General features: G+C 62.6%; 1 protein-coding gene across 7 annotated transcripts in view; it reads left to right on the top strand.

The window, feature by feature from the left end:
• The window catches only part of MCF2L (MCF.2 cell line derived transforming sequence like), a 128520-nt gene that overhangs the window by 35000 nt on the left and 71590 nt on the right, over positions 1-21930 (top strand). For 3 of the 7 annotated variants that reach the window (XM_045081273.1, XM_045081271.1, XM_045081270.1), the window contains exon 1: positions 2536-2645. The exons of 1 other annotated variant lie outside the window; for it this stretch is intronic. The gene's annotated coding sequence lies outside the window, so the exon portion shown is untranslated. Of the gene's footprint in view, positions 1-2533; positions 2646-21930 lie in introns of those variants that run through there. 3 more of the 7 variants (XM_045081269.1, XM_045081268.1, XM_045081272.1) reach the window with 2 other exon arrangements.

Below are 21930 nucleotides of genomic sequence, written 5' to 3'. Positions count from 1 at the left end.
TTCCTCAGGGGTGGTCGTCTTGGTCGCCTAAAGCCTTCAACTGATTTGATGAGGCCCACCCATACCAGGGAGCATGGTCTGCTTTACTCAGAGTCAGCTGGGCTCCCGTGGTTGCAGATTCCACCAAGTCTCTCCCAAATCCAGTCACATGTTACATCTACAAAATGCCCTCAAAATGACATCCGGCCTGGTGTTTGAGCCAACATCTGGGCACCGGGCCTGGCCACATGGACCTGTAAGGGGCACCTGTCACAGAGGGCAGCAGACTCAGCCCCTGGCACTGCTTAGTGCCAGAGTGAGTGGCTCGGTCCCGGGGTGGCACCAGCCACAGGCACTTCAGGGTACAGGGTGGAAGACGCAGGGTTGAGGAAAGAAGCCGAGTGTGAGTGGAGGTGTCCCAGCATGAGGGCGTCAGTGAGAGCAGGCCAGAGGGTCTGGAGGGAAATGCTGGGTGGCGTGCCTAGCCATGTGGGGTCCACAGACCCTCGGGGTTCCGCCTGCCTCTCAAGTTTGAGCACTGCCTGAGAACACTTCTGTGCTCAAAAGGGGTTGAACCAGGCGAGGGAGGAGGTGGAGGTGCCTGGGGCACTTCCTGGCCAGGGCTCCCATCCAGGTGAGCAGGTGGGGGTGCCGGTTGGGGCCAAGGCAAAGTGGGGTGTTGAGGACACATGGGGCGGTTGCTGCCTTTGGGACAGCGGGAAGCTGGGCGCCGCCCACTGCACTTGGGGAGGGAAGGGCTTTAGCTCTGCCTGAGTGGACACAGCAGGTGGGGGGGGCGTGTCCTGGACAAGGAGAGCCTCACTGTCCACCCTGCGACACCGCCTCTCCGGAACCCTCTGTTCACCCGGCTCTCCTTGAACCCTGGAAGGGCTGGTGTGCAGGTGGCTTGATGCTAAAAACAAAACAAAAGAAAGCGGAAGGAAAGCAAAGGAAAAAGAAGAAAGGCAGCTCCCCTCACTCTCCGCCTTCACTTCATGCCGCAGCAATTAGTTTCCAGATCTTTCTTGTCCCCCAGGCCATGACTTCCCAGAGGACAGATCTGGTCACCTTTGTCTGTTGACCCTGGTGATGAAGTTCTAGAACCTAGGTGAGGTTTGGTGGGCTGAGGTCCGGAGCCGACGACCAAGAAAGAATTCTTGAGACATCTTTGGTGCAAAATGGTGGTTTATTAAAGCATGGGGACAGGACCCGTGGGCAGGAAGAGCTGCTGCCCCGGGTTGTGAGGGATGGCAGGTTCTGTACCCTGCTGTTGGGGGAAGGTGAGGGGAAGGGAGGTGTCAGTGGAGTTTCATATGCTAAAGAGGGCCTACAAGGTGCCAGGATGTCCCAGGCCTGCCGGAGGCCTTGCCCTTGCTGCTGGATCAATGTTGTCTTTAGACCAGCCATTGACATTAAGATCTTTGGGAGACTTTTTGGTGGGGTGTCACAATCCTGCTATCAATCGTCTTTGTTAGTGAGATTTAGGACATTTGTAAGCCAAGGGAGACTCCTGTCTAGCAGGATTGTGAGCTCTGCAAGTTAACTATTTGCTTATTGTTCATGGCAGTCAGGGCTGCCTGAGGGATGCTACACTTATGGAGGGGAGCGGGTGAAGAGGGGGTGCAAGGCGCCAGCTTTTGCTTTGTCCTCAGCCAGCCTCCTGCTCCCTCATCACTGGGACCCTGCTGGGTGCCCTTCTGCGGAGGGAGGCTGCAGGTAGAGCCTCCGCTGCCCCATGCCTGAATTTCCCACACGCGGCGCGGAATCCGCGAGGCCCTGCTCGCTGCAACGCCAGCCACAGAAGGACGGCAGGTCCCGGGGAGCAGAGGCCCCTGCGCGCGGCGCCCGCACACCTGCTCCCCCCCGCCCTCGGCGGTGGCAGCCACGGCCACGCTCCCCGCGACTCCCCTCTGCCTGCCAGGCGCTCAGGTGTAAAATGCACCCGGTGGCTTCGCGCCAACCGCGGCGAGGTCGGAGGGGCCCCGCGAGCCTGCGGCGCGCTCCTCTCCCCGCCCCGGCGTCCCCAGGCCAGCGGCGCGGCTGGGGGAGCGCGCGGTCCACCCCGCCAGCCGCGGGGGACCGGGACCGCCGCGCGCGGGGACGGCGGGGCGGCATGCGGAGGCGCGGAGAGCGCGCGCTCGGCTGCTGCGGGCTGTGCACCTGCCCCAGGGCGGCCGCAGGTACAGTGCGGGGAGCCGTGCCGGGCGCCACCTCGGTGGCCGCCTCGCCCTCCGTTCGCGCCCCGCAGCTCCTCGTCCTCCCCAGCCAGGGCGCAGAGACCCGGGGCGGGGAGCGGCTTGTGCCTCTGCGCGGGGAGCACCCTTGGGACTGTGGGGGCCCCGGGGGGGGGCCGCGGGGGTGCGCGCGCAGGGCTCAGGTGACCTCGGCCGTGCGCGCGCAGGGCCCCCAGGTGACCGCGGGGACTCGCGGGGCGGGCGCGCCGCTTCCGCTTCCGCCCCGCAGCCCCCCTGCCGCAGGGCGCGCCCCCTCGGCGGGGCTCGGGAGCCAATCCCGGGCAGGCGGCGCGGCCGTGCCCCCTCCCCGTCGCGCGACCCCACCCCTGAGGCTCCGTCTGCGGCGGAGGGACGCGGGCGGCGGAGGGCCCCGCGCTCCGCCGGAGGATGAGGTTCTGGCTGCGGCGCGAGGAGATGGCGGTGGCGGAGATGGTGCGGAGGCTAAATGCGGTTTGCAGGCGCGCTGGTAGGAGGAGCCGCTGGCCTGACAGCGGGGTGCGGTGTCGGGAGCGTCTCCGGGGTGCATGGCCGCCTCCGCGCCCTTCCCCCGCGGCGCAGGTCGCAGGCTGCGCGCCAGGTCCCCGCGGACCGTCCTCGCTCGTCGCGCCCGCGGTCGGAGCGTCCGGGGCCCCAGGGCCGGGTGTGGCCGAGCGCGCGCCCCCCACCCCCCGCGCGTCGGTCGCGTCCGTCCTGGGGGCGTCGAGGATCCCCGAGCCGGGGGCTCTGCAGCGGGTGCGGGGCTGGGGCTGTGCGCGCTGCGTCCCGGAGGAACAGTGCGCGTTAATCAGATGATGCTTTTTCCACCAAATATAATTAAAACCTAGGACAGACGCTTGAACAGGGGGTAGGTAAGGGGGAGGAGCCTAAGCGGACCTGCGTTCTCTGTGGTAACTAGACTGAGCTTTGAGGAGCAGTTTGAATGGATCCCTTTGGAGCTGAGAGAACGCTGAGCGGGCAGGGTCCTGCTCTGGGTCTGCATGCCGCGAGGGCGGGAGGAGGGCGTCCGCGGTCCCCAGCTTTCCTTGACACGGAGAGGAAATAACCGTTTATCATTAAAAGTAAGTTGCCAGTTTCTTGCCCGATAATTGCCATATGTTATGTCGTATTTCATTACCTCGTTGTCTAAATAATGCGTTTCTGCGGGATTAGATTCTGTCCCTTGGCTTAGGCGTGGGCTCCCTCCTCTCTCTCTCCCGAAAGTGGGAGACCCCACGGGGTTTTGAGAGCAAAGCCAGGGTTAAACATCATTGTGTGTGATTATCTAACCAAGATCCTTGGAGACATTCTGTGTTTAATGGTGATTTTTGTGATTAAAGCCACTGGATTTATTGTATATGGGTCAAAAGACAATAACCCGTCGTGTGCCATCGGCCTCATATTCCCAGAGACACTGCTCCCTTTTTCTGGAACTCGGTTGCGTTTGGCTTGCTGTGGGGTATGGCCTGCGTCGTGGGGTGAAGGGCACGGTGGCTCGCAGACGCACAGGAGCACCCACGGCTCAGGCTTTGGGGTTGGAATGACAGAGCAGGAACAGCTCCAAGAGTGATGTCATTGCCTAGGTTTTAGGGATGGAGGTTTTTTCTCGAGCGGGCTGGGAGAGGCGCATGTGCATGTGAGTTGTAAAAGCCTTCCCTGTAGAGCAGGAGGGACAGGCTGCTCCCTGAATCTGCTGCGAGCTGGGCGTCCACGTTGACTGCAGCCTTGCGCTAAGCAGCGAGTCCCACATGTGTGTCCTTTGTCACATCTGGGCTCCCGTGGTTGCAGATTCCACCAAGTCTCTTCCAAATCCAGTCAACAGGCACCTGCTTTACGAATCCCTAGTATTGCTTAGTGGAGGAGAGGACAGCAGTGCACCCGGGAACCACTAACACCGTCGGCTCCTTCGGCACAAAGTCCTTCCATCCAGCTACGTGTCCCCCGCACTGCCCCCCCCCCGCCCCGCCGCATGCAGGCTTTGTGTATCCCGCGCCATTGACGCAGTCCTACCGCCGACTGTGGGGCACGCACACCTTCCCTTGTGGGGACGGGAATCTAGGTCGATGTCAGCCTCCTCCCCAGCCTGGGCCAGAACACACACACCTCCTGACAGGAGCTCCCTCCCCATCAGTGCAGAACTGCTGTTCAGAGGTCACAGGCATTGTGCCTCCAAGGTCACCAGCAGTTAGTGGCAGATGGCAGGATGCAGGTCTGTAAGCTGGTGTTGTGACTCGGGGCAGGGGCCTGAGCCCTGAGGACCAGGGCAGAGCTGATGGGCAGCGCTCAGGGACCTTTCAAAGGCTTCGCGCCTGTCTCCCTCCGCAGCTCCTCCCATGGACAGTCGCCGCTCTCCGTCCGAGGGTCTGGACGTGCTGCTTCCTTTGCCCCCCCTTCAGAAGGACTGGCTGCCGTGAGGGGTCCGGGCTGGTCTTTATGTGAGGGGCGCGGGGGGCACCATGTGGCGGGTGGTGCTGCGCCTGCCGACCTTGAGAACTGGAAGTGCATGTGCTCTTCAGCCCGGTCTTTAACCTCAAGGCCATGAGCAGCTTGCGGAAGCTTCTGTGCTGGGTGGCGGCTCCTTTCCAGCGTTTTCATAATTTTGGTTTTCTCTTTAGATTCACAGTAATTGGTGAAAAAGCTATAAGCACTTGAGGGAGAGACCCTGATGGACCTATAGTCGGTTTGAACATGTGCGGGGGCGCCTGGGGGCTCTGTCCGTGAAGCCGCCGCCTTCGGCTCAGGTCGTGATCTCGGGGTGCTGGGACCGAGCCCCGCATCGGGCTCCCTGCTCGGCCTGCTCCCCCTCCCCCTCCCTCTGCCTGCCTCTCCCTGCTGGTGCTGTCTTTCTTGCTGTCTCTCTGTCAAATAAATCAATAAAATCTTTTTAAAAAGTAAAAAAATAAAACATAAAAAACAACTAACAGGTGCCTGTTGCAGAACCGTGGTCCTCTAGCCAGGTCCTCTGAACCTTCTGGAGGGAACCGTCACGGATCTGCCCCCCACCCCCTCCCCCCGTTTCTGTGCGGTGGAGCCTGAGAATCAGGTCTCAGGTGATGCCGGTGGTGGTGGTCCAGGAACCAGACTCGGGGAACAGCGGCTGGGGGAGTCTGGAAGTCTGGGGCCACCTTGTGCTTGCCCTGACCTCAAGCAAGGTAGCATCTCCCGTCATGGGTGGATGGTACCTGGTCAGGGAGACGGGCGGACGGGCCAGGGGGTGGCGAGCCTGATGGACGGGTGCATGGGTGAGGCTGCACGTCAACCTGTAAGCTCTGTCCTACTGGGGAGTTTGTGTGGCCCCCAGGTCCTGGCGGCGTGTGTCAGTCAGAGCGTGTGTGACGCGCCCGCACACTGGGCCCCCGGCTCCGCTCTCGTGAGCTCTCCCCGCCTGCCTGTCCCGTCTCCTCCCCACTGCGCTCGCCACCGTCCGAGAAGCTCGATTCCCGCTGACAGCCCAGCTGCGAGCCCGGCCGCTCAGAGTGCGGAGTGGGGCTCTCCTTCCGGCAACGTCTGTCAGTGAGGGCACATCCCTCCGAGACCCCAGGCCCCCTGCCGCATTCGCTATGATGTGGAGGGGGACGCTGCCGGCTGACTCTGTGGCTGGGACCTCCGGACAGACCCGAGGAAGGAGCATAAGCGTAGCTTTGTGACACACCTGATCTGGGAAGTTTCTTCCTGGCAAAAATAGAAGATTCTGGCTAGGAGGGGAGAGAGCCTAGAAGAGCAGGCCCAGGCAGAGCTCTGTGCGGGAGCGGAGGGCCCCGTCCTCTTCCGTATCATGTGCAGGCTGCACTGGCCCTAAGTCTCCTCTTCCAAGGCCTTCTTGGTGCTCGGTGTGCTGGGCTTTTCCTAAGACACCATGCTGTTTGGGGCCGGCAATAGTACGGTCTAAATGGAACCCTTGGCTCCCCCACCTAGGACGGCCAGGCTCCAGCCCGGGACACATTCCGTGCTGCCGGGCTGACTTCTCTCTGGTCTCGGGGTGCAGCGTGCCTGGCTGCCGTCCCCTCCTCCCCTCCGACGCGCAGGGCTGTGCGGCTGCTCCGGTCCTTCCCCGAGGCTCCCTGTGCTGCGATGACCGGGGCCTCAGTGACTCCCACCGCTCCCGCGGGCCCCACAGCGGGCATCGCGCCCTGCAGCCTCACTGGGGCTGACCCTTCCGTACTGGCTCAGCCCCACAGCCCTGCAGGGCGCCCAGCGCCCCCCTTGAATCTCGTGAGGAGGACCCCCCGCCCGCCGTCAGTCCTGGGAGGAGGACCCACCCCCTGGTCAGTCTCCCAGTAACTGGTGACATCACAGGCCCAGGAGCCATAAAGGATACCTTACATTTGGGAAGTAGCTATTTTTCTGGATTACTTCAGAGAACTATTTTAGAGACAAGAAGAGCAAAGAGCTGTGGGGAACAGCACAGCTCCCTCCTGGCCCTGGGCAGTTCAGGGGGAGTGGTCAGTCGGGAGCCCGCTTCTCCTGCTTGGGGAGGGGACAGGACGCTCGCGCTTTACTTCTCTTCTTCCAGTTAGGGCTGTGCTTTTTGGGGTTGGATGTCTGCTTCATACGAACCCAGAACCAGGCCAAATAGGGACAGAGCGCGAGTCCCAGAGATGGTGAGCTCTCCTGAAGAACTTAGGGTTAAAAAAATGATTTTTTAAATATTGTTTTTTAATGAAGAGGAGATTGTGTTTTACCATGTAGAAACCCACCCAGTGTTTTAAAAGCGTTGAATTTTTCCTCTTTTGCCCCATCTAGAGCTGGTGCTGACGTGTGCCGTCTCTGTGCCTGCGGCCACTCTGAGGTTCTGCTATCAGGTGTCCTCCGCAGGTGCGCGGGGCCCAGCGCCGCCTCGTCTGTGAGCCTGGGGGTGCGCCCCAACCCCTGCTGCCACCCCAGGGCGGCCCCGGGGGAACCTCTGTCGGTCGCCCCCTTCTCCCTGGGTCACTCTGCAGCTGGGAACGAGTCTCGAGTCTCGCCTGGCCTCTCCTCCTAGCTGCTAGATGGCAGCAGGTGGCCGTCCCCAGGGCAGACCTCATGCCTGGGCTGTGTCACAGAATGCTTCTTGAAACCAAAGCCAAGTGCAGCCGTCACCAAGAACCCTCCAGGTGGCGCGCCGAGGGTTTGGTTCCTGCTGCTGCTGATGGCCACATCCGTGTCTCCAGTGACACGACAGAGCAGACCCCACGTTGCGGAGAGAAGCTCTAGCCGGCATCTCCCCCGCCAGCTTCCCTTTGTGCAGACTTATGTAGAGGGGGTGTCTGCTTGGGTTAATATGTGAAAATAAGTCCTTAACCCAGAATCGCCAAACTCATCCCAAGCATTTTCCGTGTAAAATGGAGATTTGGCATCTTCGGTGCCTCATGCGGCTATTAGTGTTAGCGCCGTGGGGTCTGGGACCCTTGGTGTGTGATGGGAATGGCAGGGAGGCGGGGAGCCAGGGCCAGGGGAGCCGGGAGTGAGGGCACAGGGTTTGGGTCCCTGCGTTGGTCAGCTGTGGCCGCCAGATGAACCACAGGTAGGAGGCTCCTTTCCCACGGTCTGGAGCCTGGAGGTCCGAGGCCGAGGTGTGGGCAGGACGGGTCCCCCTCGAGCCCTGCAGATGGCTGTCTTACCCCGGTGCCCTGCCGTGGCTGTCCCTCCGTGGGGCTGTGTCGGATCTTCTTAGAAGGACCCCAGCCACGTGGGAGCAGAGCCACCCCGGAGGCCTCTCATTTCGTCTCAGGTTTGTCTCTCCAGTCGCCGTGTCCCCGTGTCCCCGTGGAGTCACATTCTGACGTCCTGAGGTTGGCACTGGGACACGTGGAATGGTGGGGGCGTGGTTCGGCCCCTCCCGGCCGGACGGCGTGTGCGGTTGGGCCACGGCGACAACCTCAGTTCGGACCCTCGGAAATCGGAGCTTCCGAGACACCAAGCAGAGCCGCGGTTTCTAAAGGCTGGTGCGGCCTGCAGGAAAGGCAGAGCTGCCGAGTGAGCGGGAGGCCACGGCCTGGGCCGGGAGAGGGCTGGCGGCCCCTGGGGCCTGTGGCAGGTGTGCAGGCGGCAGGCAGTGTGGACGGGGGTCCTGGTGTGTTCTGAAGATGGGGCTGACGGACCTGGGTGCCGCGGGAGAGGAGTCGCTCAGGGCGACCCGCCTGCCCCCAGCTGGACCGTCCCGGGCCCTTGTAGCTCTGGGCCATCCTCTCTCCCTGCGAAGGCGGCGTGCGGTCGAGCGGGGTTAGTAGGACAGTGGCCTGGGAGCCGAGGGACCAGAGCAGCAAGAGGGGTCTTTCAGGGAAGAAGAAGGTTCCCAGGACGACCTCGGAGCATTGTGGCCTGACCCCCCGCCACCCCCGATGCACCTGCCAGAGGAAACTTTCCTTCTGGGTGGACCCAGCTGGTGCACAGACTCTCCAGGATGCCATGGGGTCTTCCCATGCAGCAACCACAGCCTCCTGCGGAGTGAATGTCTGCCTGGCGCAGGTTCCACCGTCCGCTCCTGCGGTGCCCGTGCCCGATGCCTTGGGTGGAACCCGGGGGGCTGTTGGCTCAGCTCTGCCTTCTGCATGCCGAGTCCTTTCAGGAAGAAGGCCATCAGGCCGGTGGCATGGGTCTGTGGGGGGAGGTATGACGGACTGTGGGTCGGATCTGGGATCAGATGGGAGTGACCGTGACAGCCGGAACTGCTGCTGACTGTAAACAAGGCAGGTTCGCCGGAAGTGCCTACGGCTGTCGCCGCAGAGTGGGGCCCGGGCTTGAGAGATTCCCCAGTGCGACTCTGGGGGTAAACTCTGTGGTGTGCTGGCCTTTGGGATGGTCCGCTGGCAGTGCTGCTGATTTCCTGTGTCTGACCTGGGGTTCTCAGGCTGTGGTCTCCACCAGGCATCACTAGACACTTGTTGGAAAGGCAGATGCTCGGCCTGCCCCGGCCCGGTGCATCTGACACCTGCACGGTTGCGGGAGGGCGCCGTGGCCCAGGTCGGTGGGCGGTGGAAGCAGACACCTCACTCCTTCAGTGGCCTCCAGAGATGGAATCAGATGGAAAACAAGGCCTCCCTGTGCTCGTGCCGCCCCTGCCTGGAGCTCCTGCTCTCGCCCACCAGCTCGTTTGGGGCCTTCCCTGCCTCCAGCCTCACGGCCGGGGGCTTGCCGGGAGCCTCGCCGTCCCCGCTGTGACGCCTGCCTGGCAGCCGTGTTGCCACGTCCGTGGCTCTCTGACATCCTGACTGACCACTCGCCTGGCGCGTGACTCTGTGTGTGTTGAAGCAGCGAGGGGCAGAGAGCACGCGTTGGTCTAAACTGCGGGCCTGCATGAGAAGACAAAACCCCTAAAAATGGGAGACTGGTGACTGCGTCCCTGGTTTCCAGAAGGAAAATGTGCGATGGAGAAAGTGTGAATCATCTGGTTGAGCTTTGGACGGGATGAACGGCGCGTGCGCAGAGGGGCATCTCCAGCCTCTGCAGACACACCGCACTCACGGCAAAGCGTGTCTGGGAACGTCCTCGGACGCCCTGCCCTGGTGCCTGGACTCGGAGAAAGCCTTTCTCTGTCCCGCACGGTCCGCGGTGCACAAAGTGTGAGGTGACAAAAGAGTTGGGATTCTTTCCCAGCGAGCGCTCGCTCCCAGCCCCTCCGCCGGGGCCAGATGCGGGTGTGTGATCTGTGACGGGCGCTCAGCGGCCGTGGGACCTGCTTCGGCAGATCTGCTGCTCCAACGTGGCTGTCATGAGCGGCCTCTTCCTGCTGCTGCCAGCCCCTCGGGAGATGTGCCCGGGGCACCCGTTGTCCCTCTGGCCTGCGTCCAGAATGAGGCGAGTGGAGTGCGGCCCCCTGCCCCCGAGCCGTGTCTGTGGCACTGCACCGGGGCAGGCTGTTGGGCAGCATGAATGTGGTACCTGCTGTGATCTGAAGCACCAGCCGTCCACGGGGAGAAGAGCGGGCCTCCACGTGACCCGTCTCCTCATTGCTAAGATACTGAAGTGTTCTCTCTGGCCCTTGCTGGGAGCAGTGGACTCACCAGGACCCACCAGCACAGCGCTGTCCGTCAGGATGGCAGGCTCCTGCCGCTGGAGGCGGGGGAACGTGTTCTGTTGGCCCCCGGGTCAGTCAGTAAGCAGAAATTGCAGAAGGCAGATCTTGACCAAGAGGGAGTATTTCTCCTAAGGACTCAAGAAACCGCTTCCCCTGGGTGTGACCCCAGGTGTGATCCCAGGCATGGCCCTGAGCGTGGCACAGACGTTGTCCAGTGCCTTGGAGGGCAAGCTGGGGACCATGGCGGCTCTGCGGTGCTCAGACGCGATGGCTTTCAAGCTGCTTCCCTTGCTCACGTGTTTTGTGAATGTGTCTGAGGTGTCCACATTCAGTGGACGTGGCTACAAACAGGGAAGGCCAGCCATTTGGCCCTTGGTTGAAGTGGGCGTCTGGAAGACGCTGACCACACGGAGAAGCATGAGGCCCTGGAGGCAGTTCCGAGGGACGCTTCGAATGTCTGGAAGACGACGACCTTGGGTTCGCAGGAATCAGCCACATTTGTGCTTCTGCATGTGTCCCCTCATTACCCCTTTGTGTGAGCAGAGCGGATGGCGGACATGAAGCTGGCTCCCGGTGAGTGTGCTCTGGGGGTACCAGACCTGGGCACTCAATGCGCTTCTGGTCATCGGGCCTCCCCTGGGGCCTGCCTGTGTCCAGTGTCTCCGGGGGACCCTCGCTGTGCTGCCACCTTCTCTTGAACCAGGACCTGTTCCTGGACCCACCAGCGCTCCAGACCCCCTGTTTCCAGGCAGCCCCTGCGTGTGCCCTTCATGTGGTTTGCTAAGTGTTTCACGGACCAGCTCCGAACCCCACCTGTGTCAGGGGTTTCCTGAGAATAATGGCCGTGTTCCAGGCTCCAGGGGGCCCACGGCGCTGAGCCCACACAGGCCGATGAGGGCGGACGCCGGCGCTGCTGCTGGCGAAGGCGGGCCTCCCGGGCCCAGCGGGGGACTCTCACGTCGCAGCGGCTCCTCCGGCAGGCGCTCCAGGCGAGGGCGCGTTGGGGCTGGGCTCCCGCTGCAGCCGAATAAGAGCAGTCGCGCCAGTGTCAGATGTCGGGGCTCGTCCAGAGAGATGAGCGTGACCCGACGTCCCTTCTGTTGTTCTGACCAGTCACGATCGACAGGCACGGCAGGGGCCAGTCTCCCGACCTCAGCTGTCTGTCAGGCGGGTTCTGTGCCCGGAGGACATGTTCTCGCTGGAGGATAGCCACTGTCACAGTCCTCGGGGCCCCTGGACTCCCTGTGCAGCCGGGTGCGGCGCGTGCAGCTCCCCCCCCAAACGAGAGGCTGTGCTTGGTGAACCTGCCCGCGTCTCCCAGTGGCCGCACGGGCACCGGCACAGCTGGAGGCTCCTCCTTTTCGCCAGGCACGCGTCTGCGCCAGACCCTCGTCTCTGTGCACCTGCTTCCCGGCGAGCCTTGCTGCTGGAGTTGGAACTGCGTCTCTCATCAGCTGGGAGCCATCTGACCCGTTCACTTCATACATCTGATGTGGGGATAGAGATCGCGGTTGTCTCTTCCTGGTGGGAACAAGCTGGCGCAGCTGTCTGGTACGCACTGACACTGCAGCGCGCTCCAACCGTCTCCCTCTGTTAGCGGCCCCACCGGGAAGCGTGGGGGTGCTCTGGGTGAGGGAGAAGAAAGGGGAGCCCGAGTGCATGAGCATGGGCTCTGCAGGACGGTGCTCCCCTGGGGACACCACCGGTCTGGGCCTTGGCACCCCGCTTTTCACAGAGGGGCCTCCAAGGGGCAGCTCCTTCCCTCCTTGAGGGGACTGTTACCCCGGCATCAGTTCCCAAAGATGCACAGACACTGAGAGGGGGTCAGCCCTGACAGGAGGCTTTCTAGAAGATTCAAAGTGGTAAATTTGAAAACGCAATAGAGCTGATTATTCTGTCTGGATTTTAGAGATTATGTGGCTTTTGTGTATCTGGGCTTTGAGCAAATGTTCTGGATTTTTGTCCTTCTATTCTTAGCAGTGTCCAAGAAGCGAATCCTGTCCCTGATGTGAAAAACAATTTCTTATCTTTGCAGAGGAAGGACTGGTGTTAAGTCCCAGTGGTGACTTTTTAGTAAAATTTTAGGTAAACTGATGGTGAGCTGATGCCCCACGTATGATTTCACCTTCATAACGCTACTCACTCTTTAGAGACAGTTTTTAGGGGTGCCTGGGTGGCTCTGTGGGTTAAGCCTCTGCCTTCGGCTCAGGTCATGATCTCAGGGTCCTGGGATCGAGTCCCGCATCGGGCTCTCTGCTCAGCGGGGAGCCTGCTTCCTCCTCTCTCTCTGCCTGCCTCTCTGCCTGCTTGTGATCTCTCTCTGTCAAATAAACAAATAAAATCTTTGAAGACCATTTTTAAGGGTTTTGATGTCTCAGTTGTTAAGAAGGGAGAACATGTCATTTCTTATTTAAATGGCAAACAAATATGGAACGTTGTTGAATAGACAGGTTTCTGTGGTTTATCAGTTGTGAGATTTATGCCTCCATCAACCCTCAAAGGGTAAAATTTGTCCGGTGTTTTCTTCTGAAGCCCAGTTTTGTGGGAGGGTCCCTCACTCACGCACTTGCCAGCCCACGTGTACAGAGCGTCTGTCCTGTGCTGGCTGTGCCAGGCAGATTCGGCACATCCGTGCTCACTGAACAGGACCCCTAGGTCTTCCCCGCATCCGGGAGCTTCTCTGGGAACAGTCTCCAGACACAGACCCCCACTTAGCCTGATAAGTATCGGGGCCTCCCCCGGAAAGTGCAGCCCCCATGGCATGCGCTGCGTGGTCTTCCCGGCACAGTGCAGGTGCTTGTTTGCAGTCTCCGCGGACGCCACTTAGCGCCTGCCCATGTAGGGCGTCAGCTGGTCTCCAGCTCCGTCTGACTGGGGCACAGTCTCTGGATTTTATCATGACCGGCCACGGCGACGGGTCCTTCATTTCACAAAGTTAAGCGCGTCGTTCAAGAAGCTCTTTCTCGAGCGTGAGCAGCGCCAGCCTCCGTCCGGCGGTGTGTCCCCGGGTGTGCGGCCTCGGCGGGTCAGAGCCGCAGCCTCGCAGGTTATCTCGCCGGCCTGGCTCCCAGAGCTTCCTGTCTTTGTCAGTACAAGGGACAGAAAGCCCCCATTAAACAGGGAACAATAGAGCCTGCAGCGGGGCTCTGCTGGGACTCGCTGTCCGGGGCAGCTGCCAGCGGCCGGTGGGGCTGGGAACCAGCGCTGAGCGGGAGGGGGGCTTGCTGGGGCTGGGGGTGCCCGCGGGCCTCGGTGCTGGCCCAGCCGCGGGGAGAGTGTCTGCCGTGAGGAGAAGGAACTGTCCATGCCTCGGAACTGTCCGTGCCTCTGAGGCCAGGTCGCCAGGCGCCAGGTCGAGGGAAAACCCGGGAAGCACAAAGGCCATGAGAAGGCAGAGCAAGGAGAGGGAGGCACCCAGCGGCCCCGGCACCGCGGCCTGTGCTGGCCCCGGGGATGCCACGGCTCCACGCGGGCACACGTGGGCTGTTTCCTCTACTCTGCATCTTGAAAAGAAAAAGAGAAAGAGTCTATTGCCCCCGAGTCCAGAAACCTCGTGCAGCCGAGAGCCAGGCGTCCGTCTCCAAGGGCCGAATGTCCACCCGCCAGCGTCGCTCGCTGGTGCGGCCGGGGCTGAAGAACTCTTGCCCCTGACCTGATTAATTTAAGACTCTTTACTGCCCACGACGCGCCGGCCAGCTGTGGGTGGGAATTTCTCGCCAGGAGCTGGGGGCCCACAGAGGGTCAGCCCAGTGCTCCAGGGGCCCGCCGAGGCCGCAAGCCTCCCCTGGCGGGGCTCAGCACTCCTGCCTGGCCGGTGGCCTGGGACCGCAGACGTCTGTGGTTTGTGTTTCCAAGTCGGGGGGCTTAGGGCGGGGAATGTCCCCCAAAGGCCAGGAAAACCTGTGGTTTCAAGACATTTCCCAAACCTGAAGTCTGTGATCCTACAAGACAAAGAGACGGAGAGGTTGTGAGTAGGTTCGTGTCACAGAACTGATTTTTGGAAAAGGTTTCCATCAGGGACATCTGTAAGATGCGTTTGGAGAAGCAGGAGAGGCCGGGCCAGCCGCGGGCCGCCTGCGCGGGCACCCGTGAGCATGTCAGATGTGACGGCCCCGACGGCACCGTCCTCGCGCTCGTGCCTGTGCCTTTGGCAGACGTGGGGAGGCAGACACAGGGAGAGACTCGGTGGTGACACATGGCCCTTGGCGGCCACTGCCCCGGACTCGGAGCGGCCAGCATGTTTCTGCACGTCTTCCCTGCGGTGCCGCGGGCCGCGCGGGGCTGAGGGCTCGGGTCCTCTGGCCATAGTCACAGGAAGAGCGCTTGCGTCCCGGACGCGCCACATCAAACACGCATCTGTTTCCTCCCGGGTGTGCGTTGGGCCGGCCTCGCCGGGAGGCTGGCGTGGAGGGGCCGAGGTGGATGGCGCTGAGGCCCAGTCACGGTTTCCCCTCACTTCTGGGCACAGCCCCAGCTCGGCTCCATCCTCGCTGCTTCTCACAATGCGGGCCCTGGAGCCAGCTTCACCTGCTGCGTCCCCGGGAACTCAGGGCCGGCGACAGCCCAGGTAGGGGTGCAGGCGGAGCAGACGTGATGGGTCCTGCACCTGCTTCGCGCCCTGGGCACCTGTCCTGCTCAGAGCTGTGAGGGACTCTGATCGTGGGCCCCGGGGCCGCTGCCTCCCCCGGGCTGGGCCAGACACAGTCCCCTCAGCCCCCCAGCCTCCAGCTCCCGCAGGAAGGGTCCCCGCAGCCTGGAACACTGACGGGGGGAGGGTGGGCGCCAAGGCACTTCAATGACACAAACGTTATATGGCGGCAACCCAGCTTGGCCTGCTCTGGCACCCATGGTGCTTGGGGCCGAGTGTGGCCTTTCAGACAGACCCAAGTGCCGACCCTTTGTCCGCTTCTATCCTGTGACCTTGAGCATAAGACACACGCACTCGGGCCCTTGGCACCTCCGTCCCGTGGCCCCGCATGAGCTGCCGGCGGGGGAGGGGGAGGGGTGGGATGAGCTGCGGGCAGGGGAGGGGTGAGGGTGAGATGAGCTGCGGGCAGGGGAGGGGTGGGGGTGGGAGGCCTTCCCAGTGCCACACCCCAGGCGGCAGGACGCTCTGGGACAGTCAGGGCAGGGCTGGGAGCTCGGCCCCCCCGAGCGGGGCGGGCGCCAGGGTCCGGAGCCGTCGGGCCACGCTGGGCGTCGCGGGAAGTGTGACTCGCCAAGCAAAGCCGCACTAGGGTTTCCTTTGTCCCGCGCTGGGCAGCAGGCAGGGGTCACGCTGGAGGAAGTTACTGGTTTCTCTCAAGAAGGCCTGGGGCCGCCCCCCCTTCCTCCCTTGTAGTTCTTTGTTTGAACTTGAGACTTCCTGAGCTTGGAAGGTGTTTTTGTCCCGGGCAGCTGGAGCAGGTCCCTGACCCCGGGAGCCCCGGCCAGCGCAAGCCCCTTTCCGAGGAAGGAAACGCCCAAGACCTGCGCGCAGACCGCTGTGCGTCTGTGTCCTGCGCAGTGTGGGGACGGGTTGGGGGCTGGTGGCAGCCTCTGCGGGTGCCCTCGTGGGCAGGTGGTTCTGTCCGTGCCCAGGCTCAGTGCAGCTGGAGGCCTGGAGGTGGAGGCTGGGGACCCGGCGAGCGGGTTGGACGCTCTGTTGTGCTTCCTCGGGACTTGGTGAAGCAAGGTCACAGGAGGTCGTGTGCCCAGCGCGGCGTGTCGCACCGGGTGGGGTGCCCTCCTCCCCGCCGCCAGCACCCGCCTGTTTCCGACTGTTCCCAGCGGAGGCTGCAGGGCGCCGCGACCCCGTTCGGCCCTTGCACGAACGAGCCCGTCCGCAGAAGAAAGCCTCCGCTGCCGAGCGCGTCCCTGGAGAAAGCAGGATGGCCGCGAGGGGGGCCCCTCGGGGGGCTCTCAGGGGCCTCCGGCGTCGGCTGCGGCTGCGGCCTCCACGGTGCTGGGCGGCCTCGAGGCGCTCACAGCCAGGTGAGGGGGGACAGGATGCTGCTGCCTGGGGCGCGGGCCTGCGCGGAGGTCCCTCCAGCGGGCGGGTGGACGGGGCGGACGTGAGTGAGGGGCTCGTGCGTGGTGCCCTCACTGCCTGGGGGGCACCTACCCTGGCCTCAGGCCTCCCTGTCCTGCTGCCGGACGTGGGCCGCTCCCCTGCCAGGAGCAGGGGCGGCTGCAGGGCCAGCGTCTCCCTGAAGAAGGACTGGGAATTCTCATGGGTCTCAAAGTCACGTTTTCGTGAACTGATTTCTGCGGAGCCGGGGTGTGTCACAGCCCGGACCGGGGCCGGGACCCTGTCCCTCATTTCTGTCCTTTCTCCCGGGAGGACCCCTCCCTCCTCAGGGGCCTGGAGACCTGAGCTTTGCTATTGACCTTGGGAGAGCCAAACTCTGTGACCATGGGCACCGCTTTGGACAGACGTCCTTGATGTCTGTGAGGTGAAACACCTCAGAGTCACAAAGCGAGCCCAACGTCCGTCCACCCCGGTGGGGAGGTGGGGCCTGGCTCCGGCCACCTAGCGTCCCCAGAGGGCTGGAGTACCTGTGCGTCTGCCTGCAGGGTTGGGGCGCGGACCTGCCCTGGCTGGCGGCCCCTGGTGGGGGTGTGCACTTGTCCTGGGTGGACCCCTTCCTCAGTTTCCCTCTGGGGCGAGGAAGAGCTCACACCCATAGCCCGGCTTGGCGGTCGTCCTACACTCACTGGCCGCCGTGCACGTGTTCAGGGTTCAAGTGACGGCCTCGACCCTCTTGTGGATTCCGCCAGCTCTGTCGAGTAAGTGGGGCTGTCGCGACAGGCCAGGTGGACCCCAGGCCCATGCTCACCAGGGGCGTGGATGCTGCGTCTGTGCCCCCCCGGCCTCCCCCCAAGTCCGCTCTCTGGAGGTCAGCAAACACGCATGGGCGACTCATTTGACCAGACCCATGCTGGCTCCAGGGGATCTGAGCTCTGTCCCCAGGAGGGTGGCCCTGCGGACCCCCACCTCGGAAGGATGGGGTTATCATCCTGACAGCTGGAGGCCACATGCAGGAGGCCGACTTCCGGCCTAAGCATGTCCCCACATGACAGCCATGTGTCCCGGACGGTGGATTTAGTGTCCCAGTGGTGTCCTCTCGCAGGGAAGGGGGCGGCTGATGGGATGGGCTTCTCCTTTACGCCTCGGTGCTCGTTAAAACCCTTTGAGGCCATGTGTGCTGGTCTTCATGACCACTGTGGACCACGGGCAGTTCGGTGCTCAGGGCCCTGTGAGGCCCCGGGTCACCAGGGCTCCATGAGGTCCTCACGGCCTCCCTCACCCTCCTGGCGTCTCCCAGCTAAGTCTCCCTGACCCACAGGCGTGGCCTTTGTGTCCTGGCCCCTGCTGGGAGCTTCTTGCTCCCGGAGAAGCACCGTTGTCTTCGCTTTCCTTCATGCCTGCGAGTGTGTCCAGTTCCTCCTTCCAAACCCATGTGTACGCGGGGGTCGGGGTTGGGCCGGCCTCTGTGCCCCGCAGACAGACCTCGCCAGGCTGCTTTCTGTGGCTCGAGCCCTGGAAGAAGCACCATCAGGCAGGGAGATGACCGCGGCCAGACTTCCTGGTCGGTGGAGGACGCGGGCACAGTGTGTCACTGCGAGATCACAGTTTAATCTGATCGCCAGAGATGGATATGACATCAACCCGCTGGAGGTCAGGGTGACCTCTGGGCTGTCACCTCCGCTCTGTCCCACGGGAGCTGTTGCTCTCCCGACACAGAACGCTCCCCAGAGCAGAGCCCGAGCGCCCATCGCGGAGGGCTCCCGGGTCCGGGGCCCGAGCCCCACACCCAGCGCTCTGCTCAGCTGCGGGCCTGCTTCTCCCTCTCCTGCTTCCACTGTCTCTGTCTGTCAAGTAAATAAATAAAATCTTAAAAGTAAATAAATAAAAGAAGCGAATAAATACATCTGGCACAGCCAGGTGAACCGATCACTGCACGTGATCACAGAATGTCCCTTTGAGCTTCCTGGTAGCTGAAGCAAAAAAGGAAAAAAATTTGACCACAAGGTCATATGCAAAAAAAAAAAAAAAAAAGGAAAAGAACAAGAAAAGATAAAGAAATTCTTCTGGAAAGAATTCTGGAGGAGACCAGGGCTCAGCTGTACACACTGGGGACATCAGACCCCTCGACGGTGACGGTCTCTGTGTGTTTCTTTTCCTTTAGAGAATCAGTGCACCCAAAAATGTTGAAAGCGTAACCGTGAATTGCACTGAGGCCCTTTCCAGAGCCGGCCAGGGTAGCTCTGTCCCTCCCCGCTATTCCCAGAGGGGGCGGCGGAGTCTGGGTCTGACCGTGACTTAGACTGGCTCTCGGGGAAAAGGGCTGCCGGCCGCGCAGCACAGGACTAGTGGCCTGGTCACAGGCTGTGGGGCCGTGTTCCCCGTGAGTGTGGGAGGCGGAGGCCACAGCCACAGGCGAGGGCCCTCCAAGGGACTGTGAGTGTGCAGCTAAGGATGCGTTGTTGCTTGGCGGCCGGTCCTCAGGGCCTTGCCCGTCGTGGTTTTCAGGACAACCGGCTTTGTGAACCTGGCTTTCGGCTTCTCAGGAGCTTTCGGCAGCAGAGGGTGGTTTACCTCTGACTTTCCGGAACTCTCGCGGGAGGGCTGCTGAGACCCGCAGGAGTGAGGACAGTGCGCCGCTTTACTTAAAGTGTTTATTCAGAAGAAACACTTGTGCTGAGTCTTGCCTGCGGGCTGTACTTGTTGGTAAGGAAAGGTACCTTGCTCTGGAGAAACCTGGTGATTATCCGTGTTTTCATCATTTTAAACGTTGGGCAACTTGAAGTCACGGCTTCTGACGCCCACACAAATGCCCCATCTGCTCCCGGCCTGTGTGGCTTCAGCGGGATTCAGGCCTCCCGCTGGGTCTGGGAGCCAGGCATCTGGGTCTTTGTGGGGTCTTGGTCCTGGGCACCCGCTGTCGAGGGCCTGGACAGCAGTGTGAGCGGGGAGCCTCGCTGGCTGCCTGCTGGCCGGGGCGCCCTTCCCCATCCCTGTGGAGCCCAGACTGTGCAGTGAATGGGGCAGGGCCTACAGCGGTGGTGGCACAAGGCAGCTCAGACGTGGCTGAGCTCCGAGAGGCGCCTCTGGGCAGGGTTCCCACTGCCCGCCGCAGATGTGTGGGAGACCTGCAGACCCAGAGAGCTGGACAGCACGGGCGGGGCCTTGGAGCAGGTGCCGTGTCTCTGCTCTGCTCACCGTCCTCGGCAAACACGGCCGCCGCCTCTGTTTGTTCCCAGCGTCTCCGGTGTCCGGTGCGCCAGACCTTATCAGATGCAAGTGGGTGGGGCCAGGACACGTGGCTTCCGGCACGTGCGTGTCTCTGTGGGCAGCGTGGGACCTGCGCGCGGCCGACCGTCTCTCCCCTTCATGGCAGCATGGGGAGTCGCACCGCAGAGATGTCCCTTCTCCCTGAACCGAGGCCGAGGCGGGCCCAGACGTTCCTTTCTCCTCCGGTGCCCAGAGCCGGCCGGCCGGGACACCTGTGTACACACGCGGGTGGGGTGAGCAGCTGTCAGCCTGTGGACGGCCGTCACCCTCAGTGCTTGGTCTCAGCTCAGGGCTGAAACGGAAGTAAAGAGTCAGCTGGTCCCTCACGCAGATTTAGGGAGCAAAGTTCAGTGGGAAAGGCTGGTGGGTAAGCGCGCAGGGCGGCAGGACCGGGCGCAGTGGAGAGCGTCTTCCTGGTGCTCCCAGACCATGGGGGATGGACGCGCCGCCCGCATCTCTGTGGCAGAGATGAAGAGCTACTATGTCTATTCTGAGTGGTGCACCTGGCTGCTGTCAGTCGCTGAAGGTGAGTCCCCGGGTCCCGAAGCCGCTGTCCTGCGGGTCACGCCCAGGGCCCCGGCGGTGGCGACCGGGCCTCCTAGAGAGGGTTTTTCCGCATCTGCCCTGCAGAAGGAGGACGATCTCGTGAGTCACCAGCGAGCGGTACCCCCGGAGCAAGGGGCGCCCAGGCAGTGGGGTGGGAGGCAGACGACTCTTCATCTGAAGTCATCATTCGATGACTCTGAGGCCCACCAGTGGCTGCCTAAAGCCAGGGACATCCCTGTGGCTCGCGAGGCTGGCCTGAACTGGACAGCAGGGAGCTTAGCCAGTGCCAAGCCCGTCAGAGCTGAGCCCACCTCGTTCGAGCTCTGTGGACAGAGGTCCACACGCAAAGTGTGTGCAGAACAGAAGCCACAGCGGCTTGGTACCCATAATCCCCTTCACGCAGTGACCCGTGGGTGACTACTGGGCGGTCGGCAGCCCTGTAGGTCAAGTGCTGGAGACACAGCGCTTTGGGGACATAGAGGTGCTTCTGTGGTCCACTTCCCTGGGAGCGACAGAGCCCAGGGAAGCCTTGGGGCCCCAGCTGTGCACGGGCACTGAGCGGGTCGCCTGTCCATGGACGGTTCCTCCGTTCGCCCCTGAAGTTCACAAAAGCTGCTGTGGTGTGGAGAGGGACGCAGCTTCCTTGCTGGCTGCTGCTGTCCGACTGGGACAAGACACCTGAGGTCTCTGTGACCACAGCCCGTGAGGACAGGCTCTCCCTTGGGTACGGGGGCTGCGTTCTCATTGCTGACGGAGAGCTTCGTGGCGGTTAAAGCCGTGCCTCGCTGTCTCGTCTGAGCCACAGATGGGAGGGCCCGGCCGTAGTCGTCAGAAATGGTGCTGGTCCGGGGGCTGTCAGGAATGTGGGCGTTGGCAGGCGTCGTGAGCGGGCCCTTGGACTGGCCGCGGGGCCCACAGTTGGCACCATGGCTCTTGCTTCTGTGATGGTGGCAGTGGGAGGGCGCAGGAAGGTAATGGGCCTGGCAAGGTCCCCCCAGGGCCCCCAGAGGGCCGCATGGCTCAACTCAGAGAGGGGCTTGGCTCCTGAGCAGAGCGGGGCAGAGGCCTGGCCTCTGGATCCGTTTGTACAGTGATCACATGCTTGTCCCTGCAGGGAAACTGAGGCTGAGGGAGGGCGGGCACATCCATGGGGGTTAAGGGCTGAAGTCAGTGAGTGGCCCAAGCCCACAGTAGGTGAAACAGCCTTCAGCACAGGGGACAGAGGTGTCCACTGCTTCCCACCTGGTGTCTAAAGCAGCCCTGCCCAGCCCCGGCCGCGTCTCCCGGGGACGGAGGCCGCTGCGAACGGGAGCCGCCCACTCAAGGCTAGTGTCTCCATTTGTGTTGTGCCAAGAAAGGAAGCTGCAGACTGTACAGGCTTCCCGTGCGGCTCAGCTCGTGGCCTGTGGCTCAGGACCCGCGGACGTGGCGCTCCCAGCCCGAGAGTCCCGTGGGGCAGGACCGTCCGTAGAGCAGCTTGGCCTGTAGTGTGAGGGGCCGGTGCTCTGGGTCAAGACATCACACGCCCGGCTCTCTTCGCCGGAGGAAGGTGACGGCACGGGGTGGGCCCTGGAGGGAGGCTCGTGGCCGGGGCTGGGCAGGGGCAGGGCCTCGCGGTGCTTCTGGTCCCCTCGGGCAGGAGTCTCTGGAGGAGACATCTCTCCCCTGCCCTGGCCCCACTTTCCAGAAGCCCCTCTGTCCAAAATGTCGGCTCCCCTTCTGTGCTGCAAGGGGAGCGCTACAGTCCCCCAGGGCCCCCAGCCCACCTGCAGCAGACGTTGGTTTCATCCTCAGTCCGTTTGCTCTTTCGTCTTTCCTCCATGTCCCCAGTCCAGCCCTCCACGGCCGCGCCACAGCTCCTGAGACCGAGAACGGTGGCCACGTCACAGGAGGTGGCTCAGAGCTCTTCCTGGAAATTGGAG

This window comes from Mustela putorius, unplaced genomic scaffold (assembly GCF_011764305.1).
Source record: "Mustela putorius furo isolate JIRA1106 unplaced genomic scaffold, ASM1176430v1.1 tig00000551_pilon_pilon_pilon, whole genome shotgun sequence".
Taxonomy (NCBI): domain Eukaryota; kingdom Metazoa; phylum Chordata; class Mammalia; order Carnivora; family Mustelidae; genus Mustela; species Mustela putorius.
The sequence above is the reverse complement of the archived record's forward strand: the minus strand, read 5'-3'. Positions and strand labels throughout refer to the sequence as shown.